Source organism: Lontra canadensis, unplaced genomic scaffold (genome assembly GCF_010015895.1).
Source record: "Lontra canadensis isolate GAN:19392208 unplaced genomic scaffold, GSC_riverotter_1.0 scaffold126, whole genome shotgun sequence".
Taxonomy (NCBI): Eukaryota; Metazoa; Chordata; class Mammalia; order Carnivora; family Mustelidae; genus Lontra; species Lontra canadensis.
In genome coordinates, this window is record NW_022631120.1 from 914,264 (window position 1) to 936,648 (window position 22,385).

The following is a 22,385-nucleotide window of genomic DNA, read 5'->3' on the forward strand; positions in this document are numbered from 1 at the left end:
TTGGTAATTCTGATAGTACTTGGATAATATCACCCAGAGAAAGGCATAGAATGAGAAGTAAAGGGGAATAACAAAAAGAAATAAAAGGACCCGAATGCCACCTATGCTTTAAAAAGTCTCCTGGGTCATGGCACCTGGGTGGCTCAGTTGGTTAGTGGCTGCCTTTAGCTGAGACCATGATCCTGGGGTCTTGGGATCGAGCCCCACATCTGGCTCCCTGCTCAGCAGGGAGTCTGCTTCTCCCTCTCTCTCTCTGCCAGCCGCTCCCCCTGCTTGTGCTCTCTCTCTCTCTAATAAATAAATAAAATCTTCAAAAACAGACTGGGTTCCGGGGGCTTTGGCAAAAACGCAACTGATCTAATTTGATTTTTTTTTTCTGCCCATTTTTTGTAGTGATTTTGGGCCCGAAACATTTCTCTGGGGATAATCTCTTAAGTATATAAACTGAGTAAATCTCTCCCAAAGGACTGTAGGTGTAAAGAGGATTTTTTATATTATGAGCCCAATTAAAAGATGAAAATTTAAATAAGCTCATGGGCGGAGAAACAGGAAATGTCTATATTGTGTTTTATTTTTCAGGCTGAATTAAAATAACTTCTGTAAAGATGAACAACACATGGAAGTGAGGCTGTATTACTTCAAAATCGGTAGGTCTGCCCAGGGTAAGGGTGTTTCTCTCCAACCCCTCAGTTCAGAGAAAATAATTCCTCCTGGTGGGTCATTGTTTTGCACCTGGAAACTTGAAAGGCAGAGATGAGTTGGTTAGCTTTAGTCTCAATTGTTTTATGTTTTGACATGAAATTCGGATAGGAGCATACCAAGGATGGAGAGGGAATCAGGATTCAGAGAGCAGAGAGGAACCTTATGAAACCGTGGGAAGCAGCTCTCCTTGGCACGTATTTTGTCTTATTTTATTTTTTATGATTTTACATTTTTTATTGATGTATGGTTGACATACAATGTTACATCAATTTCGGGTGTACAACAGAGAGATTCTGCAAGTCCATATATGTTATGCTGTGCTCAGTCGTCATTGACTATGTTCTCTATGCTGGACCTCTGATCCTCGTAACTTACTCATTCCATAACTGGAAGCCTGCATCTTCCACTCCCCTTCACCCATTTTGCCCAACCTCCACCCATTCTCCACTCTGGCAAGCCCCACCTGTTCTCTGTGTTTGTGGGTCTGTTTCTGCTTTGTTTTGTTTTTTAAATTTCACATACAAGTGAAACCATACAGTAATTGTCTTTCTCTGACTTATTTCACTTATTTCACTTGGCATAATACCCTCTAGGTCCATCCATGTTGTGGCAAATAGCAAGATCTCACTCTTTTTTATGGCTGCATAATATTTCTATATATATCCCACATTTTCTTTATCCATTTATCTATCATTGGGCACTGGGGTTGCTTCAATTTTCTTTATCCATTTATCTATCAATGGGCACTGGGGTTGTTTCCATATCTTGGCTCTTGTAAATAATCCTTCTATAAACAGAGGGGTGCGCATATCTTTTCAAATTGGAGTTTTTGTTTTCTTTGGGTAAATACCCAGTAGTGGAATTACTAGATTGTATGGTACTTCTCTTTTTAACTAATTTAACTAATTTCACTAATCGCTTAAAAGATTTTTTAAAACTTGAAAAAAGTTTTGCTTTCTCATCTTTAAAGATCTCTAAATAGGACTATTTTATTACCTTTACTTGGGAGATTTTCAGTCTAATCATTCTGGAGTTCTTATGTCGAGTCAAGTTCTTTCTGACAACACACTGAGACCATTCTGAAATCAGAATTACTGGCAGATGTCTAGAATCTTTCATATAACAATTATTCACATACGTGAGAACATTAATGAAGTCAGGCCTTAACCTCATCATCCAAGTTAAAATTACCAATGAAAGGAGCAGTTGCCATTACACAGTTAGTGTGGGGACGTTAGGAGAAGGAAGGGAAAAACGAAGGGGGAAGTCAGAGGAGGAGATGAACCATGACAGACTGTGGACTCCGGGAAACAGACTGAAGGTTTCAGAGGGGAGGGGGATGCGAGGATGGGTGAGACTGATGATGGGCATTAAGGAGGGCATGGATTGCATGGTGTTATGTGCAAACAAGGAATCATGGAACACTGCATCAGAAACTAATGATGGACTGTATGGTGATTAACATAACATAATAAATTATATAAAAAAGAAAAAAATAAAAGGTACTCTGGACAATTGGTGAGAATCACAACTAGCCCAAAAACCCCTTTTCCAAAGCTTGGATAAATATTTTTATTCTTCTAGTTTCTGTATTAACTGTTGAGATTAGAAGTAGATATGCAGGAGGATGGTTCTGTATGTGAAAAGCTAAATGAATGCAGATTCCTTTTGTTGCCTTAGACTACATTGGTAGAACTCATTTGCTCACTTAACAAATGCTTATCCAGTCCCCAGTCTGTGCCAGGCACTGTTAAAAGTTCTAGGGATATAGCTGAGAATGTAAAATAAAGAATTTCTTGGAAACATCACAGTTCCAAACTTCAAGCCCTATTACAAAGCTGAAGTAATCAAGACAGTGTGGTATTGGCACAAAAATAGACACATAGATTGGTAGAGCAGGATAGACAACCCAGAAATAAACCCACAACTATGTGGCCAGTTAACCTTCAACAAAGCAGGAAAAATACACAATGAGAAAAGGACAATCTCTTCAACAAATTGTGTCAGGAAAACTGGGCATCTCCATGCAAAAGAATGAAATTGAACCACTTTCTTATACCACACACAAAAATAAACTCAAAATGGATTAAGGATCTAAATGTGACACCTGAAACCATTAAAATCCTAGAAGAAAAACACTAGCAGCAACCTCTTCGACAACAGCCATAGCAACGTTTTTCTTGGTACGTTTCCTGAGGCAAGAGAAACAAAAGCAAAAATAATCTATTGGGACTCCATCAAAATAAAAAGCTTCTGGTGGTGGGTATTAAGGAGGGCATGTATTGCATGGAACACTGGGTGTGGTGCATAAACAATGAATTCTGAAACACTGAAAAGAAAGAAAATAAATAAAAAAAAAGCTTCTGTGCAGCAAAGAAAACTTTCAACAAAATTAAAAGGCAACATACTGAATGGGAGAAGTATTTGCAAATGATCTGATAATGGGTCAGGATCCAAAATACATAAAGAACTTCTGTAACTCAACATCAGAAAAAGATCCAATTAAAGAATGGGCAGAACACATGAAGAGACATTTTTCCAAAGAAGATATGCAGTTGCCCAACAGACACAAGAAAAGATGTTCACCATCACTCATCATCAGGGAAATGTAAATCAAAGCCACAATGAGATATCACCTCACACCTGTCAGAATGGCTAAAATCAATAACACAAGAAACAACAGGTGTTGGTGAGGATGTGGAGAAAAAGGAACACTTGTGCACTCTTGGGAGGAATGCAAACTGTTGCAGCCACTGTGGAAAACAGCATAGAGGGTCCTCAGAAAGTTAAAAGTAGAGCTACCCTACAATGTAGCAATCATACTACTGGATATATACCCAAAGAATACAGAAACTATCATTTGAAAGGATACATGCATCCCCATGTTTATGGCAGCATTATCTGTAATAGCCAAATTACAGAAGCAGCCCCAGTGTATGGAATGGGTAAAGACTTTATCCACACAATAGAATATTACTCAGTGATAAAAAGAGTGAAATCTTGCCATTTGCAATGTTATGAATGGATCTAGAGGTATAATGCTAGGCTAAATAAGCCAATCAGAGAAAGATATACCACATGATTTCACTCGTATGTGGAATTTAAGAAACAAAACAAATGAAAAAAGGGAAACAGACAAACCGAAAAACAGACTCTTAACTCTAGAGAACAAACTGATGGTTACCAGAGGTGGTGGGGTGGGGGATGGGTGAAACAGGTGATGGGGATTAAGGAGGGCCCTTGTGATGAGCACCTGCTATTTTTTTTTAAAGATTTTATTTATTTGACAGAGATCACAATTAGGCAGAGAAGCAGGCAGAGAGAGAGGAGGAAGCAGGCTCCCTCTGAATAGAGAGCCCGATGTGGGGCTCAATCCCAGGGCTCTGGGATCATGACCTGAGCCAAAGGCGGAGGCTTTAACCCACTGAGCCACCCAGGCGCCCCGAGCATCTGCTATTGTATGGAAGTGTTGAATCACTGTATTGTACACCCAAAACTAATATCACACTCTGTTAACTAACTGGAATTTAAATAAAAACTTGAAGGAAAAAAAAAATAACAGTTCTCCAAATATCATAAATTCAGGAAAAAGAAAACTAAAAGAAACTTTCCTCTCCTCATGGACCATGAATAAAATGGACTGAGGGTATGTATGATTCTGGAATCTAGGCAAGGAGGAGGAAGCCAAAACAGTGATCATGACAGTGCAACATACAGCAACCAAAAGATTTTGTGAGGTAGTTGGAACAATGAGATAACACTGTATACTGAGTAGCATGGCGAAAATCCACAGTACTGACAACAGCAAATGCTGGTGAGCATGTGGAGCAACAGGAACTCTTGTGCATTGCTGGTGGAAATCCAAATTGGTACAGGTACTTTGGAAGAGAGTTTGGCAGTTTCTTCCCAAACTAAACATACACTTACTGTGACAGCTAACAATCACATTTCTGATGTTTATCCAAAAGAACTGAAGTTTTAGTTCACACAAAAACCTGTACATAAATGTTTATCATCAGAATGGCCAAAATTAACAAGTCAGGAAACAACAGATGCTGGCGAGGATGTGGAGAAAGGGGAACCCTCCTACACTGTTGGTGGGAATGCAAGCTGGTGCAGCCACTCTGGAAAGCAGCATGGAGGTTCCTCAAAAAGTTGAAAATAGAGCTATCCTATGACTCAGTGATCGCACTACTGGGTATTTACCCCGAAGATACAAAGGTAATGATCTGAAGGGGCCCCTGCACCCCAATGTTTATAGTGGCAATGTCCATGATAGCCAAACTATGAAAAGAGCCCAGATGACCATCAACAGATGAATGGATAAAGAAAGTGTACTATATATACACAATGGAATATTACACAGCCATCAAAAAGGAAATCCTGCCTTTTGCAATGATGTGGATGGAACTGGAGGGAATTATGTGGAGCGAAATACATCAATCAGAGAAAGACAATACCATAAGATCTCACTGATGTGTTGAATTTAATAAACAAGGCAGAGGATCATAGGGGAAAAGGGAAAAAAATGAAACAAGATGAAATCAGAGAGGGAGACACACCATAAGAGACTCTTAAAGTTAGGAAACAGAGGGTTGCTCGAGGGGGGTGGGGGAGGGGGTGGAGTAATTGGGTGATGGACATGAAGGAGGGCATGTGATGTACTGAGCTCTGGGTGTTATATAAGACAGATGAATCACAGACCTGTACCCCTGAAACAAATAATACATTATATGTTAATTTTAAAAAATCACTCATACATTTAGCAGTTTAAAAAAATATTTATAACAGCTTTATACATATTTGCTAAAACTTAGAAGGAATTGGGATGTCCTTCAGTAGATGAATGAATACGTGAACAGTGGTGCATCCAGACCATGGAATATCATTCATTGCTAAAAAGAAATGCCCTATGAAGCCACGCAGATACACGGAAGAATGTTTCATGCATGCTATTAAGTGAAAGAAGCCAGTCTGAAAAGGCTCTATACTGACTGTATGATCCCAACTATCTGATATTCTTGAAAAGACAAAATTAAGAAGACAGTAAAAAGATCAGTGGTGGCTAAGGGTTATATATTTCGTTACATTTGTCAGAACCACAGATAACATCCCAGGATTTGGGGTGATGAAAAAGTGTATTGGTGTGGACTTATTACTGCTAACAGTTCACACTCTGATGTGTGTGGGGGGAGGCTGTGTGCGTGGGGACATGACACATACGGGACATCTCTATACCCTCCATCCCTCAGTTGTGCTGTGAACTTCTAAGTACTCTGAAAAGTAAGTCTGTAGAAAGGAAAAAGTATGTCTTGGAGAGACTGGACATGGCTTGTTGTTTGGTTAGGATGTTACGGTGAGAGAGAGAGAGAGAATGAATTACATCACCCAAATTTCTGTGTTGGCTGACTGGAGTGCTAGTTCCTCATGGCAATGGGACTAACAGGAAGAGCGGAGAAAAAGAGGACAACGAGGGGAAAGAGAAATTGAAAAGAAAATCAGATTGTCGGTGTAAATTAAACTATTTCAGAAAAGAAATTTTCAAGGCAACACAGGATTAATGGCTGAATGAGTGACTGGGATTCTGGGTTGGGGGGCACTGATCGCTAAATTCTGTCATAAAGTGTATTTTTTCTCACAGTGGCAGTTGGTGGCATATAGATAAGTAAAAATAGATCGATACGTGCCTGCATTGTTGTCAGCTAATGGAATCTCTGTCATCGCATGGTGTGGAGAAGTTCGAATCCTCCCTCATTCTGGGAATTTCTTTGCTTTGAATCAATTTGCTAAAATGTCAGGGTTTCATGAAATTCATTAAACCTAGAGATTATTCCATATGGTTGGGATTGTAAAATATATGCTCCCAAGCAGCAAAATCTGGACAATGATTTAGATGTTCCTGAAAGCTTTGAAGTTCTCTGTTTGATGCAAACCATCTTTTTCTTGGTTAACCTGCCTTGCAAACATCATTTCAAATACCAGGCATTTATCATCTGCAAAATGGTTTTAGAATTCTTCAGACTGTGGCTAGTATTGCGGAAGTTATAAATACAACATATTAACATTGTCTGCTGTGGATTGGCTGTTGGAGACCTTGCCTGGGGCATCTGAGTGGATGAGGTTGATGATAAAGCCCTTGTGAAAATTCTATATGATCATTTACCTGCATGATCTTTTATAGACAGTAACAGTGTTGGCTTTGTGTACATTGGATTCTTCAACACGTCGGTACCTGGGTTTCCCAAGTTTTGCCATCTTGTGTGAATCATGGCGGGCTATCTGTCACTTGAGAAATGGCCATTCTGGGCGATCTAAGGAATAACGGGCACATTGAGAAATAAAAGTTGTCATTAAAAGGGAAAAAGGAGATGGTAGTAGGTGGCCTTTGGTGTATCACCCAGCTAATAGGGCCCACCCTCTCTTTTGGTGTGGGATCCCAGATTGATGAGGAAGGGGCTACCCAACTTTGTGCTAATATAAGCTTACCCATATACTCTTGGCGATAGCTCCTTGTTCAGTGGTAGATAAATATGTGGTCGTTAGAGTCTTTTTCTTGATCTTTTGGAATTGGGTTATAAAGGCATATGGTGTTGGCATGAGATTGAGGCAGAAACTACAAAACCTTGGAGCTGTGGGGGCGGTATTCTGCCATGTGCTTGAAGAAGTGGAGAAAGCGGGATGCCTGGGTGGCCCAGTCAGTTAAGTGTCTGCCTTTGGCTGGGGTCATGGGTTTGATCCCTGGGTCCTGGGTTTGATTTCTGCATCCAGCTCCCTGCTCAGCGGGGAGCCTGCTTCTCCCTCTGCCTGCTACTCCTCCTGCTTGTATACTCTCTCTCTCTCTCTCTGAAACAAAATCTTTAAAAAAAAAAAAAAAAAGAAGAAGCAGAGGGGAACCTGGGTGGCTCAGTGGGTTAAAGCCTCTGCCTTAAGCTCAGGTCATGATCCCAGGGTTCTGGGATTGAGCCCCCTGTCAGGTTCCTTGCTCGGCAAGGAGCCTGCTTCCTCCTCTCTCTCTGCCTGCTTCTCTGCCCACTTGTGATCTCTGTCTGTCAAGTAAATAAATAAAATCTTAAAAAAAAAGAAGTAGAGAATACAGATCTGTAGAGATGGGGTGGAAGGATACCAGGTAGAGAGGAAAAGACATGAACTAAGGAAGAGTCTAATTGGTTGCAGCTCCTTCCAGGTGAACTGGCTGTGAAATGCTTTCCAGGGAACCAAGGTGGGAAATCCATTCTTCCCCCACCCCCTGCCCCATCTGTGCTGCTTTCCCCCTAAGTTACAAAGAGCAAAGTGAGAAACAGTTGGGCCTTTAGGGGGCAAACCGGAGGGTCATTGCCAGGGAAAGGGAGAATGAATACGGGGGAAAAATGTCTATTCTCTGCAGTCAGAGAGGCAAAGGGAGAATTTTTCAACATTTAGATGTTTTATTTTATTTTTTTTTTATGTTTCAAGCTTTTTTTAAAGTTCCAGTTAACATAGAGTGTAATATTAGTTTCAATGGTAGAATGGAAGTTTTTTTTTTTTTTATTATCTAACGAAAGTGACCCACAAATTACATGAGGAGTCATTGTAGATTAGATGTCTTTAGAATTTTTTATATGGAGAGGATAAAGTAAATTGTTATTTTTTTGAAGTCTTCATTACTATTGATTTTGTGATCATTTGACCAGGATTAGCTTTATACATTGTATGAAGAGAGGATTCACTGGAAAATTGTCAGAAGAGAGTTGTTATTTATTCCCTTAACCAAAGGCTTTTGGAGGTGGTTTAGCAATATCCATTACTTCCTGGAAATATGGCTTATGGTTACAAATGCATTTCTCAGGCCTGTTGTGAAACTTAAAACAGTATCTAGTCATTCAGACCTACAGGTGATGTTTCCCACTGTTACTTGAATTTGGTAAATTTCTACTTGGACTCCATCCATCTTTCTTCCTCTGGCAAATTGTAGGAGACTTTGGTTTGGAACAACCATCAGTTTATTTATGCTGTTGAAAGAATTCTTCTTGGATTATAGGGATGAGGACACGTCCTCCTCTTTCGCTTCCCTGGAGAGTTACTCACCCGTGTGGTTGATTCATCATAAAATCGCCATCTGCTTCCATGAATATGAGAAGTCACGCATGGAGACGTGCAGACAGCTCTTGTTTGATAATGGTCTTTGGCCACTGTCTCTGCTTGTAAGAAGGATAAGAGGGCTCTGTGACCTTGACAGTGGTAGACATTCAGCTATGAAAACAGCGAGACTCGGAAGCATGAATACGTAGAGCCAAGAGGGGAATTTTATTTCTGGCTTTATTTTTATAGAGGAGATCAGGCATGATGAAGTATATCAGAAAAGCTTGCTTAGAAGTAGCTGGACGGCTGCAGACCTAGGGCCCAGTCAGAGGCTTTCTAATCTAGTTAACCCTTACACATGTTCTTGGTAACTCCTCTGAGAACCTTGGGACCTACTATCAGCAAGACTTCGGGAAGGCATCCTCTGTCTTACCCATTCTCCTACCTAACTTGTTCTGCCTACTCCAGCAACCTGCTGGGTGCCATAACCTTCCTTTTTCTAGTAAACACAGTGGATGTCACAGGATGGTCCCTCACACCTGGGAGTAGCCAGCACCAGTATCTGACCACTCTTTCTTGAGTCATGGCAACATGCTCCTTGGTAACAGTAGTCTGCCTATGAAGTGAATGGACAATGCTGACCTACTTAAGCCCCTGGGACTGTCTGTAAGTATGTGTGGACCCTAGGAAGACTGCACTTGTCCTGAAAGGAAGAGGAGAGGGTGAGTGAGGTCGTTAAGAAGAGGAGGGGAAGCTTTCCTGGTGGGAAGAACCCCAGGAACCAGGACAAAATGAGGGTTAGCAACATCATTTCTATTCCTTGAGCCTTCATAGGGTCCAAGTTGCTGTGCTACCATATGACCTGCATTCGCTCATTTAATTGCCACAGATAGGTACCACTCACAATCGTATTTTTGTGCTGAGGACAGAAGCTCAGGGAGGCGAATTGGCTTGCCCCAAGTCACAAAGCCAATAAGTGGCGAGGGCTGGATTGTATCAAGTAGATATAGCCATGAGGATGACGAAGAGGCTAGCCTTGCTGTAGCCAAAGGGCTATGTCCCAGAGCGTTGTTCTGCATGGGTAGCCTTCAGCTAGAACAACTGTGCTGCTACAGAGCTGGACGGATATAAAGGGAAGGGTTTACTCCATACAGTTCTCCAGCCTGCCGAAAAGACACATCTTTGACTCTCCTTATTTCTGGGGGCCCTGGTGTCATGGTGAGCTATTTGGAATTCCTTCTTTGCCACCTTCCCCAGACAGTCACAGCATATCACCATATCAGCAGTGATGCTCAAAAAAGAATTTTTAAAAAATATTTTACCCATGCATTTGACAAAGAGCACAAGGAAGGGGAGCAGCAGAGCGAGAGGGAGAAAGAAGAAAATTTCTCTTTAATTTCTCCACATCCACACCAACACCTGTTGTTTCTTGTGTTGTTGATTTTAGCCGTTCTGACAGGTGTAGGGTGATAGCTCATTGTGGTTTTGATTTGCATTTCCCTGATGGTGAGTGATGGTGAACATCTTTTCTTGTGTCTGTTAGGCAGCTGGATGTCTTTGGAAAAATGTCTGTTCATGTCTTCTGCCCATTCTTTAATTGGATCTTTTTCTGGTGTTGAGTTATAGAAGTTCTTTATGTATTTTGATCCTGACCCTTTATCAGATAGCTCATTTGCAAATTTCCCATTCAGTAGGTTGCCTTTTAATTTTGTTGATTGTTTCCTTCACTGTGTAGAAGCTTTTCATTTTGGTGTAGTTCCAGTAGTTTATTTTTGCTTTTGTTTCCCTTGCCTCAGGAGACATAACTAGAACAAAGTTGTTATGGCCAATGTCAAAAAGGTTACTGCTTGTGTTTTCTTCCAGGACTTTTATGGTTTCAGGTGTCACATTTAAGTCCTTAAACTATTTGGCATTTATTTTTGTGTGTGGTATAAGAAAGTGGTCCAGTTTCACTCTTTTGCATGGAATTGTCCAGTTTTCCTGACACAATTTGTTGAAGAGACTGTCCTTTTCTCATTGGATTTTCTTTGTTGAAGGTTAACTGGCCATATAGTTGTGGCTTTATTTCTGGGTTTCTATTCTGCCATATTGATCTATGTGTCTATTTCTGTGCCAATACCATACTGTCTTGATTATTTCAGCTTTGTAGTATAACTTGAAGTCTGGAACTGTGATGCCTCCAGTTTTTCTTTTTTCTTTCTTTTCTTTCTTTCTTTCTTTTTTTTTTTTTTTTGTGATTGCTTTGGCTATTTGGAGTCTTTTGTGGTTCCATACAAATTTTAGAATTGTTTGTTGTAGCTCTGTGAAAAATGCTGGTGGTATTTTTACAAGGATTGCATTAAATGTGTAGATTGCTTTGGGTAATATAGACATTTTAACAGTATTTGTTCTTATAATTCAGGAGGATGGAATGTCTTTCCATTTCTTTGTGTTGTCTATAGTATCTTTCATCAGTGTAGTTTTTAGAGTATAGGTCTTTACCTCTTTGGTTAGGTTCATTCCTAGGTATTTTATTATTTTTGGTGCAATTGTAAATGGGATTGTTTTCTTAATTTCTCTTTCTGCTGCTTCATTCTTGGTATATAGAAATTCAACAGATTTTTGAATGTTGATTTTGGATCCTGTGACTTTACTGAATTTGTTTATCAGTTCTACCAGTTTTTTGGTGGAGCCTTTCAGGTTTTCTATATATAGTATCATGTCATCTGCAAATAGTGAAAGTTTTTACTTCTTTCTTACTGATTTGGATGCTTTTTATTATTATTATTTTTTGTTGTTGTCTGATTGCTGTGGCTAGGACTTCTAGTACCATGTTGAATAAAAGTGGGGAGAGAGGACATCCTTGTCTTATTTCTGATCTTAGAGGAAAAGCTCTCAGTTTTTCCCAATAGAGGATGATGTTAACTGGGTTTTTCATATATGGCCTTTATTATAATGAAGTATGTTCCCTCTAAACATACTTTATTTAGGGTTTTATCATGAATGATGTTGTGTTTTGTCAAATGCTTTTTTTTTTTTGCATCTATTGAAATGATCATATAGTTCTTCTAATTTCTTATATTGATGTGATGTATCATGATGATTGATCTGTAAATATTGATCTACCCTTGCAACCCAGGAATAAATACCATTTGATTCTGGTGAGTGATTTTTTTTAATGTGTTGTTGAATTTGGTTTGCTAGTATCTTATTGAGGATTTTTGCATCTATATTCATCAGGGGTATTGACCTGTAATTCTCTTTGTTAGCGGTGTCTTTATTTGTGTTCGTTATCAGGATAATGCTGGCCTCATAGAATGAATTTGGATATTTTCCTTCCTCTTCTATGTTTTTTGGAATAGTTTGAGAAGACTAGGTATTCTTCTTTAAATGTTTGGTAGACTTCACCTGTGAAGCCATCTGGTCCTGGGCTTTTGTTTGTTGGGAGATTTTTGATTAGTGACTCAATTTCTTTGCTGGTTATAGGTCTGTTCAAATTTTCTATTTCTTCCCGTTTTAATGTTGGTAGTTTATGTATTTCTAGGAGTTTATCTGTTTCTTCGAAGTTGTCCATTTGTTGGCATATAGTTTTCAAAATATTCTCCTATAATTGTTTATATTTCTGTGATGCTGGTTTTTTTTTTTTAAAGATTTTATTTATTTATTTGACAGACAGAGATCACAAGTAGGCAGAGAGGCAGGCAGAGAGAGAGAGAGAGGGGAAAGCAGGCTCCCTGTTGAGCAGAGAGCCGGATGTGGGGCTTGATCCCAGAACCCCGGGATCATGACCTGAGCCGAATGCAGAGGCTTTAACCCACTGAGCCACCCAGGTACCCCTGTGATGCTGGTTGTTATTCCTCCTCTCCTATTTGTGATTTTATTTATTTGAGTTTTTCCTCTTTTTTTTTGAGAAGTCTGGGTAGAGGTTTATCAATGTTACTGATTTTTCCAAAGAACCAGTCCCTGGTTTCATTGTTTTTTGTAGTGTCGATATAATTTATTTCTGCTCTAATCTTTATTATTTCCTTCCTTCAGCTGGGTTTAGCCTTCAATTGGTTTTCTTTTTCTAGCTCCTTTGGGTGTAAGGTCATGTTGTTTATTTGAGACCTTTCTTGCTTCTTGAGGTAGGCCTGTATTGCTATGTACTTGCCCTCTTAGAATCGCTTTTGCTGCATCCCAGAGGTTTTGGACTGTTATGTTTTCAATTTCATTTGTTTCCATGTACTTTTTATTTCTTCTTTTATTTCCTTGTTGACTTATTCATTGTTTAGTAGCATGTAATTTAACCTCCATGTATTTGTGGTCCAGTTTTCCTATGGTTGACTCCTAGTTTCATAGCATTGTGGTCAGCAAGGTGCATGGTATGACTTTGAACTTCTTGAATTTGTTGAGGTTTGTTTTGTGGGCTAATATGTGATTTATTCTGGAGACTGTTTCATATGCACTTGAAAAGAATGTGTATTCTGCTGTTTTAGGACGGAATGCTCTGAATATATCTGTTAAGCCCATCTGGTCCAGTGTGTTGTTCAAAGCCATTGTTTCCTTTTGATTTTCAATCTAGATGTCCTGTCCATTAATGTAAATGGGGTGTTAAAGTCTCCTCCAATTATTGTATTATTGATTAGTTTATGTTTGTTACTAAATTTTTAATGTATTTGGGTGTTCCTATGTTGGGTGCATAAATATTTATGATGTTATATCTTCCTGTTGGATTGTCCCCTTTATTATTATATAGTGTCCTTCTTTGTCTCTTTTTACAGTCTTTGTTTTAAAGTCTAGTTTGTCCATATAAGTATTGCTGCTCTGGCTTTCTTTTTGACATCCATTTGCATGATAGTTGTTTCTCTATCCCCTCACTTTCAATCTGCAGGTGTCCTTCAGTCTAAAATGAATCTCTTTTAGGCAGCATGTAGATGGATCTTATTTTTTTTTAAATCCATTCTGACACCCTGTGTCTTTTGAATGGAGCATTTAGTCCATTTACATTCAAAGTATTTATTGACAGATTTGTATTTATTGCTGTTTTATTACTTGGTTTATGGTTATTCCTGAAGATTTTCTCTGATCCTTTCTGGTCTTTCTCTCCTTCATGTTTTGCTGATTTTCTTAAGTGATACATTTGGATTTATTTCTTTTTATTCTTTGCATATTTATTAGTGGTTTTTAAGATATGGTTATTATTGTATTTGTGTATAACCTCTTCTGCATATAGCAGTCTGTATTAAGTTGATGATCATTTAAGTTTGAACCCATTCTTTTCTCTTATCCTGCTCATATTTTAGGCATATGTTATTATATTTTATATCCTTTTATTTTGTGAGTTCCTTGGTTTACTTTTTACAGAAATTTTTTTTTTTTTTTTTTTTTTTTTTACTGCTTTTATGTTTCCTACCTTTACACTGTCACTTTTGGTCTTTCCTTTCTACTCAGAGTCTCCTATACTGGGTTGGTGGTCATGAACTCCTTTAGTTTTTGTTTGTCTGGACAACTCTCTCTTTCTATTCTGAATAATTTAGCCTTGCTGGATAGAGTATTCCCAGCTGCAGATTTTTCCCATCCAGCACTTCGAATATATCATGCCACCCTCTTCATGCTTGCAAAGTTTTTGTTGAAAAATCTCCTGTTAGCTTTATGGGTTTTCCCCTGTAAGTTAGTGTCTTCTTTAATCTTGCTGCTTGAAATTTTTTTTCTTTATCACTATATTTTTCCAATTTAATTACAATATGTCTTGGTATGGGTCTGCTTTTGTTGATTTTAATGGGTGTTCTCTGTGCATCCTGAATCTGGATGTCTGTTTTCTTCCCCAGATTAGAAAGGTTTTCAGCTATTATATCTTCAAATAAATTTCTGCCCTCTTTTCTGTTTCATCTTCTTCTAGAACTCTTGTGATATGAATGTTATTATGTTTGATGGAGTCACTGAGTTCCCTAGGTCTGTCCTCATTTTGCATAATTCTTTTTTCTCTCTTTTATTCAGTCTGGTTTTCTCTGTTACTTTGTCTTCTAGGTCATTAACTCATTCCTCTGATTTTTCCATCTTGCTGTTTATTCTAACAAATGTGTTTCTCATTTCATTTGTTGTTCCCTTTATCTCTGCTATGTCTGTCCTCATCTCTCTTTTAAGGGTCCCAGTCATGCCTCCACTCTTCTCTCAAGTCCACTGAATCATTATGACCATTGTTTTAAATTCTCTATCAGGCATTTTACTTTTATCTGTTTGGCATAGATCTCTGGCTGTGGCCTTGTCCTGTTCTTTCATTGGGGTAAACTTCTCTGTCTCCTTATTTTGTCTGCCTCTCTGTCTGTTTCTCTGCGTTAAGAAAGCTCTGTTTTCTGCTCTTGAACCAGTGACTTTATGTAGAAGAGATCCTGGAGTGCCTTGGCATGCAGTGTCCCCTGTTCACCTGAACCTGGCACTTCAGGAGACTATCCTGTGTGTGTTGCTTACATCCTGCTGTTGTGTCTGAGTCACTTTACCTTTCAGTGCATTTGTTTGCACTGACACTCTGCCTGTTTTATGGTGTGTTTGATCTCTGTGGTGTCAAGGGATGCAGGCAGGCCAGCTCTGAGGGGACATAGTTGCTGGGGAACTTGGGAGCAGGCAGGCAGTGTTAGCAACATTTGCAGTGAGCCACTACTCCTATGCTGGATTCCCCCAAGTGCTGTAGGTTCTAGAGTCAATGCATTGGGATGGCAGGGGGTGCAAGGCTGGGCATGGCATGTGATCATGGCTGGGCATGACTGATCCCAGTGTGCAGAGGTGAGTGGGAGCATGTGCTGGGTGAGCACACGTTGGTGGCTGGGTGTGCATTGAGGTGTATGTGGCAGCTGTGCACCCATTGGCTGGTGCGGGGTGGGCCTCACAGGAGTCTTTAACAAAATTTGCCCTGAGCTGAGACTAGCATTGGAATGGGAGCGTCCTCTGGAGAACTCAGTGTGGGGCACTGCTGGAAGGTTAGGGAGCAAGTGTCAGTGCAGCCCCAACTCCCTTACATGGCCCCATGTTTGTGCTCTGGGGGTGGAAAATGGGGTTTGCCAGTTCCGTCATTTTTATGTCCCCCAACACACTCAAAATCAGATCTTTGTTTGCCCTTGGTGCTATATAAACCACTGTGTTCATGCGTTGTCTCTGTTCAGGCTATTGTCTCTTTAAGGGCAGTAACCAGCCATCACTCATCCTCCCAGCTTTCCCAGTGCTGAGTCAGCTGACCTCCAGTGCTCCAGGCTCCAAGTCCCATGGGTTTTATAAACTCATGGATTTTAGTCTTTTTGGCTTTTAAAGCTAAACATTATGGGGATCAGTCTTCCCTGGGTGAGCTCCCTGGTGAGAGGGCCCCTTTCCCTGCTGTCTCCATACACACAGCTCCCTCCCTCCTGTGGGCAACCTCCCTCTGCTTTTCTGACCTTCCTAACCTCTCAGCTGCAGCTTCTCTATATTTAGTTGTGGGATTTCTTCTGCCAGTCTTTTGCATTGCCCTCTAGTTTGTTGACTTGGATATGGATGGTTTCTAATCGAAAATGTGGGTTAGGGTGAGGTCAGTGTCCTCCTACTCTGCCATCTTCCCAAGGTCCCTTCTAAATTGGCTACTTTTTGATTAAAACCTTCTTTATACCTTAATTTTTTTTTCTCAACTTAAAAACATGAATTTATGCACATCAATTTCTATACACACACCTGTCTTCCCTATATCTAGCAGATATCATTTTTTTTTTAACCATTATGATTTAACCAACAAATGCAGATAAGCTGCCCATCCCTCAGGTACCCTTTAATTTTTGTGAACATCTTACTTGATGTTTTGAGCATTCTGATCCCATCTTTTGGAGCACCCCTCTTCCACCTCTCTATCTGGTCACATTCTCTGTTCTCTTCAAGACCCAATTTAAAATCTGCCTGTCCTAAGTAGCTCTCATTGTGGACCCCAGTCCACACTGATAGCTTCCTTCCCCTCTCTGCTTATTTGTGGTCTTTGAGAAGAACCTAAAATGTCCTTAAAATTCATGGAGTTCCAAAAACCCTTTATCATTTAGCAAAATGACTGTAACCTAAACACTATTTGGGTGACCATGCTGAGCAAGAAAGACAGGGAGGTTTACTATGTCTTGGTGTCTGGTTTAGGTGTTGAGGACAGTTGAGATGCTGGAGATTATCATCATTATGCCTTGAGGAGATGGAAGGTCACCAAGAACAAAAAGAAATCCAGACACACACAGAGGTGCAATTGTTTATTTACTCAGTAAAAAGCATATAAGGAATCTGTGCCAGAGAAGGTCAACCATAGCTCTTTAGAAATGAATTAAAAAAAAAAAAAGAACTTCAGTTTGGGCAGTACTGTAGTCTTTGATCATTATTCAGCCAGGACATTCTTGATTTTTTTTTTAATATATATAAATCCCCAAACATTATGGAAATGTACCTGTTTTCTGAGGTTCATTAAATTATACTTAAGTTCATTTTTCATGTGGAAAATGAGCTTCAGGCCTGAATATGATGAATCGTTTCCTCTGTATGGCAGAGTTGGAGGAAGTTTAATTTAGTGCTGGTACAGTAGGCTTGGTTTGTCTCCTATTTTATTCTGGGGCTGCAGTGATTAATAGGATTACATTGGAGTGATCACAGCTGCCTGTTTGTTTATCCCATCACCGAGGTCAGTGCTGAGGCTGTGATTTCTGGGTTTTCTGGGTTTTGAAACCTTGTTTGTTGTGTTCATAATGTAATAAACTTCTATATCATCACCCATGGAACAGAGCTAAGTGAAAACTCAGAACCATCCATTTTATAGGAATTGGAGTCGTGTGTTGGAAAGGTATTGATTGAGTACTTGTGGTGAGCAATATCTTGTTATGGGTAAAGGAAATCAAGGCCTCTGCCCTGGATGTGGTGGGAAGGCCACTTTCTATTTTGGGAATCTGATTAGTACCAGAGGGCGAGGAGTAGGGTGCAGATGTGGAGGGGAAATGCCAAATGACTGATATCTTGGCTTTAGTATTGTCAAGAAGAAAGTAAAGAGATTAAATTAGTCTATTGTAAATTAGACTAAATGATAATTACTTTTCATGTTTGTTCAGATGGTGAAACATCTCGCCATTTTGTGGAATACCAAGAAATACCTATTTAATTAAATGTGGTTTAATATAAAGTAGGACATGGCTTTAGCATGGCATACTAGAAAGCAAGAGCTTCTGTGTTTGAGAACAGTGCTACCTTTAGACTTGGACAAGTGGGCTCCTGCCCCAGACATCATGCCTTTAGGTGCCCTGTGCTTTAAAATGTGCCTTTGTTGAGATATTCTAAATCCCCTTCTGATGTCTGCAACTCTCCAGGGAGCTTTTAGTGCTTACTTGTCAGGGTGTCCTGGGCCAGGGTTGGGACATGAGTGGGCCCTGGTCTTATTTTCTCCATTGGAGTATCTGTAGTTCTCTACCCCATGCAACAGGTTGACCAGACACCCTGAGGCCTGTAGGATCATCCCAGGACTCCATGGTAGGGTTCATAGGGCTGGACTCTGGTTCCAAAGGGTAGCCTGGTGAGCTGTTAACGCCTATGGCCAGTGCTATATTTGTGAGCTCCCACAAGACTGAGCTGTTAGAATGGTGTTGACCTAATCGTTTTGGGTCATTTTCACATGTTTGCGGGATGAGTTTATGACCTTGTACCTATAGTCTGCCACCATGCCTAGGACTTGAGCCATTTATATGGACCCATGTATTGGCTCTTGCCTATCCATGCCGTGAATGCAGGTTCACCTGCCATCTGCAACACCCGAGGGCAGCAGACTTGGAGGCAGGGATCTTGTACTCATAATCCCTTGCTGCTGGAACCCAGAGCAGCTGTCCCACCCTGTCTGTAGGCTCCCTACAACATGTCGGGATGTCCTGAGGGGTGACGGTGTCTGTCCCCCTCAAGTATTTCAAGACTGTTACTTGGCAGTGCCCGTGGACACTTGTAAGGGGTGTCCTCTCTTGCCTTTGATGTATATGTTGAGTTCATGCTGTCCCACGTTGCTGGACAAGGGGAAGGCTTTCCTCGCCCTAATGAGAATTCTCTTTGCTCCTTTTATCCTCCCCGCTGGTGGCATTCTACAGAAGACAAGGGCAAGGTCAATGGTGGGAGGGGTCCCATTTTAAGAAGGCTGCGATCATGTCTTAAAGGCTCAAAGAAGACATGGGGTTAGAGGACATGTTGTGCTGTACTTACACTGTACAGTTTTGAAAAGTGGATTTAATATGACTATAACACAAGTTAATTATTTGCATTTTCCTACATTCTCTGAGTAAGACTTACACTTGTGGACCATTGTCAGTGAAGCACAATAAATATTCTTGTGAGAGTCAGTAGAAGCCTGTGTTCCTGGGCAGCATGGCAGATGATAGAGTGTCAGGAGTAATGATGGAAGCAGCACTACATAAATGGACTTTTTTCTCAATGATGGCATGGTGAGTCATAATGGCACTGCTCCATTTTTTTCATAGAGGGTGATAGGACATTAGCCAGGAATGAAACCTATGGCAGTGGAGAATGTAAACTGATGATGCCTGGTCATGGGCAGGAAGGGATGGTACCTAGATCCTAAGGAGAAACATCACACACTCTGATTGGAAAATAAACCCAACATGTATCTCCACTCTCTCCATTCTTCTGCATCTTCGTCCACCAATCACCATACCTGACATCAGCCCATGAATTCTCTACATTTAAAAGAAATCAAACTGCTAGCATTAGACGAAGGCCCCACAAGATTGATTGCCAAGGGCTCCTCATACCCTAGGGATGGCCCTGTTAGGCAGGGCATTTATTAATGTGACTCAGAAAATAGATTTGTGTTCAGCTTGGACCCAAAGCTGGAATTTATTCTCCCCAATGAAAAGGAGAGGAATGTGAAACCAACCTATTTCTTGGCATACAGGAAAAATAAAGGAGGGAAGAGAAAAGGAGAAAAGGTAGGAGGGGAGACTGTTGGGCTGCGACACAGAGAAACTGTCCTGGGGTGAGAAGTTACCAGCATCAGATACTTGGTTAAGAACATCATAGGGGCTCCTGGGTGGCATTTTGTTAAGTGTCTGCCTTCGGCTCAGGCCGTGATCCCAGGGTCCTGGGATAGAGCCCTATGTTACGTCGGGTCCCTGCTGGGTGGGGAGTCTTCTTCTCCCTCTCCCTCTGCCCCTCCCTCTACTCATTCCCCTGCCCTTCTTCCCACTATACACTCTCTCCACCCCCAAATAAATAAATAAATAAAATCTTAAAAAAAGAACTTTGGAGGAAAGCAGACTCTTAAGTAAAAGATGAACACCCTGTGTTTTGAAATATGTGCTGCCTGTATTTGGGGACACAGTTGGCATTTCCTAAAACTAGTAATTAGGAACTTTTGGAAAGGATATGTCCATCCATTATATGTGTGACAGAGCACAATGTGGGAGGTGTGGGTTAAGGGTGCCATGAAATGGGCAGTGCAACTCAAAGATAAATCCAGATTATAAGTAAACCAGGTAGCACTCTTATTGAGACCACATTTTTTTTTAATTGAAGTATAGTTGGTGCACGATGTTAGATTAATTTTAGGGTACAACATAGTGATTTAACAATTCTATCTCTTATGTCATGCTCACCCTCCAAGTGTAGCTATCACCTCTCACCATACAACACCATTATGATACCACTGACTATGTTCCCTATGCTGTGCCTTTACTTCCATGACTTGTTCATTCCATAACTGGAATCCTGTCTCTCCTTCTTCCATTTAGGCATTTTGTCCATCCTCTCCCCTCTCCCCTCTGGCAACCACCAGTTTGTTCTCTGTATTTGCGGGTCTGTTTCTGCTTTTTGTTTGTTTGTTTGTAGATTCCACATATAAGTGAAATCTTATGGTATTTGTCTTTCTCTGACTTATTTCACTTAGTATGATACTCTCTAGGTCCATTCGTGTTGTGATAAATGGTGAGATCTCATTCTTTTTTAATGGCCCAGTAATATTCCATTGTATATGTATATAGCATGTCCTCTTAACCCATTCGTTTATTGATGGATACTTACATTGCTTCCATATCTTGGCTTTTGTAATAATGTCGTTGTAAACATAAGGGTGCAAATATTTTTTCGAATTGGTGTTTTCATATTTGGGGGGTAAATACCCAGTAGTGGGATTACTGGATTATATGGTAGTTTTTAAAAATTTTTTGAGGACCCTCCCTACTGTTTTCCACAGTGGGTGCACCAGTTTGCATTCCCACCAATGGTGTCGGAGAGTTCCTTTGTCTCCACATCCTCTGCCTTGTTATTTGTCTTTTTGAGTCAAGCCATTCTGACAGGTGTGAGGTGATACCTCATTGTGGTGTGGTTTTTTTTTTTTTTTTGATTTGCATTTCTCTGGTAATTAGGGATGTTGAACATCTTTTCATGTGTCTCTTGACCATCTGTGTGTCTCCTTTGGACAAATGTCTATCCGGATGTCCTGTCCATTTTTAAATCAGATTATTTGTTTTTCTAGAGATCTGCTATGTCTCTAAATCACTGTAATTTTCCAGATAATTATTGACAGATTCTTTAGTCACTCAGTGAAGTACATTTTTGTAATGCTTTTTGTCAGGCTGTCTTCAGCCTTTTCATTAAGCCTTGGACAATTTTTGACTTTGGTCTTCAGGATGGTTTAAAAGATTCATGTTCCTTTTGGGGTGCCTGGGTGATGGCTCAGTCATTGAAGCCACTGACTCTTGATTTAGGCTCAGATCATGGTCTCAGGGTCATGAGATTGAGCCCTGCAACAGGCTCTGTGCTGGGCATGGAGCCTGCTTAAGATTCCTTTTCTCAGGGGCACCTGGGTGGCTCAGTGTGTTAAAGCCTCTGCCTTCAGCTCAGGTCATGATCCTGGGGTGCTGGGATCGAGCCCCGCATTGAGCTCTCTGGTCAGCAGGGAGCCTGCTTCCTCCTCTCTTTCTGCCTGCCTTTCTGCCTACTTGTGATCTCTGTCAAATAAATAAATACAATCTTTAAAAAAGAAAGATTCCCTTTCTCACCCTCCATCTGACCCTTCCCTAAACCCCCTCCAAAGAAATATAAATGATTCATGCTCCTCTGCTATATTTCTACTAGACTGTATGCTCCTCATTCCATTATTAAATAGATGTCTGTAATATATTGCTCCCTCAGGGATTCCTGTGCAACTACTCTGGTTTCCTGATGTTTTGTACTTATTCTTCTTAATGGGCATTTTTGGCAATGCCAGGTCTTGTCAGTTACACAGCTGCTGGTTCAACCCAACTGCTCCTCACCTGCCTTCTCTCCTTCTCAAGATTCTCAGTAGAAACACTCTTAGACTGAAACAAGAATATCTCAGTAATCAAGGTGTCACAAACATCCCATGATTATTACAGTTTATAAAATACATATTTCATTGACTTGCCTCATTTTCTGTCCATTTGATCAGCTAAGAGGCTCTCCATAAAAAAGACAATATTGAGGCAGGGATGATAAGGAGATTGAAATTACCAGGGGGGTCATGTCAGAAACTTATTAGACATTCAAATAAAAGAATGAAAAGGGGGAAAAAAAGACTTTCAAATGACTTCATAAAACAAGTTCTCCCCAGTGTCATATGTCATTCTTGAATACTGTTAACTTTTCTTTAGAGACCCAGAAAAACAAAATCACAG

General features: G+C 40.3%; 1 protein-coding gene across 2 annotated transcripts in view; it reads left to right on the top strand.

Moving 5' to 3' along the window:
- The first annotated feature begins 579 nt into the window (after nucleotides 1-579).
- The window catches only part of KCNN2 (potassium calcium-activated channel subfamily N member 2), a 399,816-nt gene continuing 378,010 nt past the window's right edge, over nucleotides 580-22,385 (top strand). For both annotated transcript variants that reach the window (XM_032842238.1, XM_032842239.1), the window contains exon 1: nucleotides 580-647. The gene's annotated coding sequence lies outside the window, so the exon portion shown is untranslated. The remainder of the gene's footprint in view (nucleotides 648-22,385) is intronic.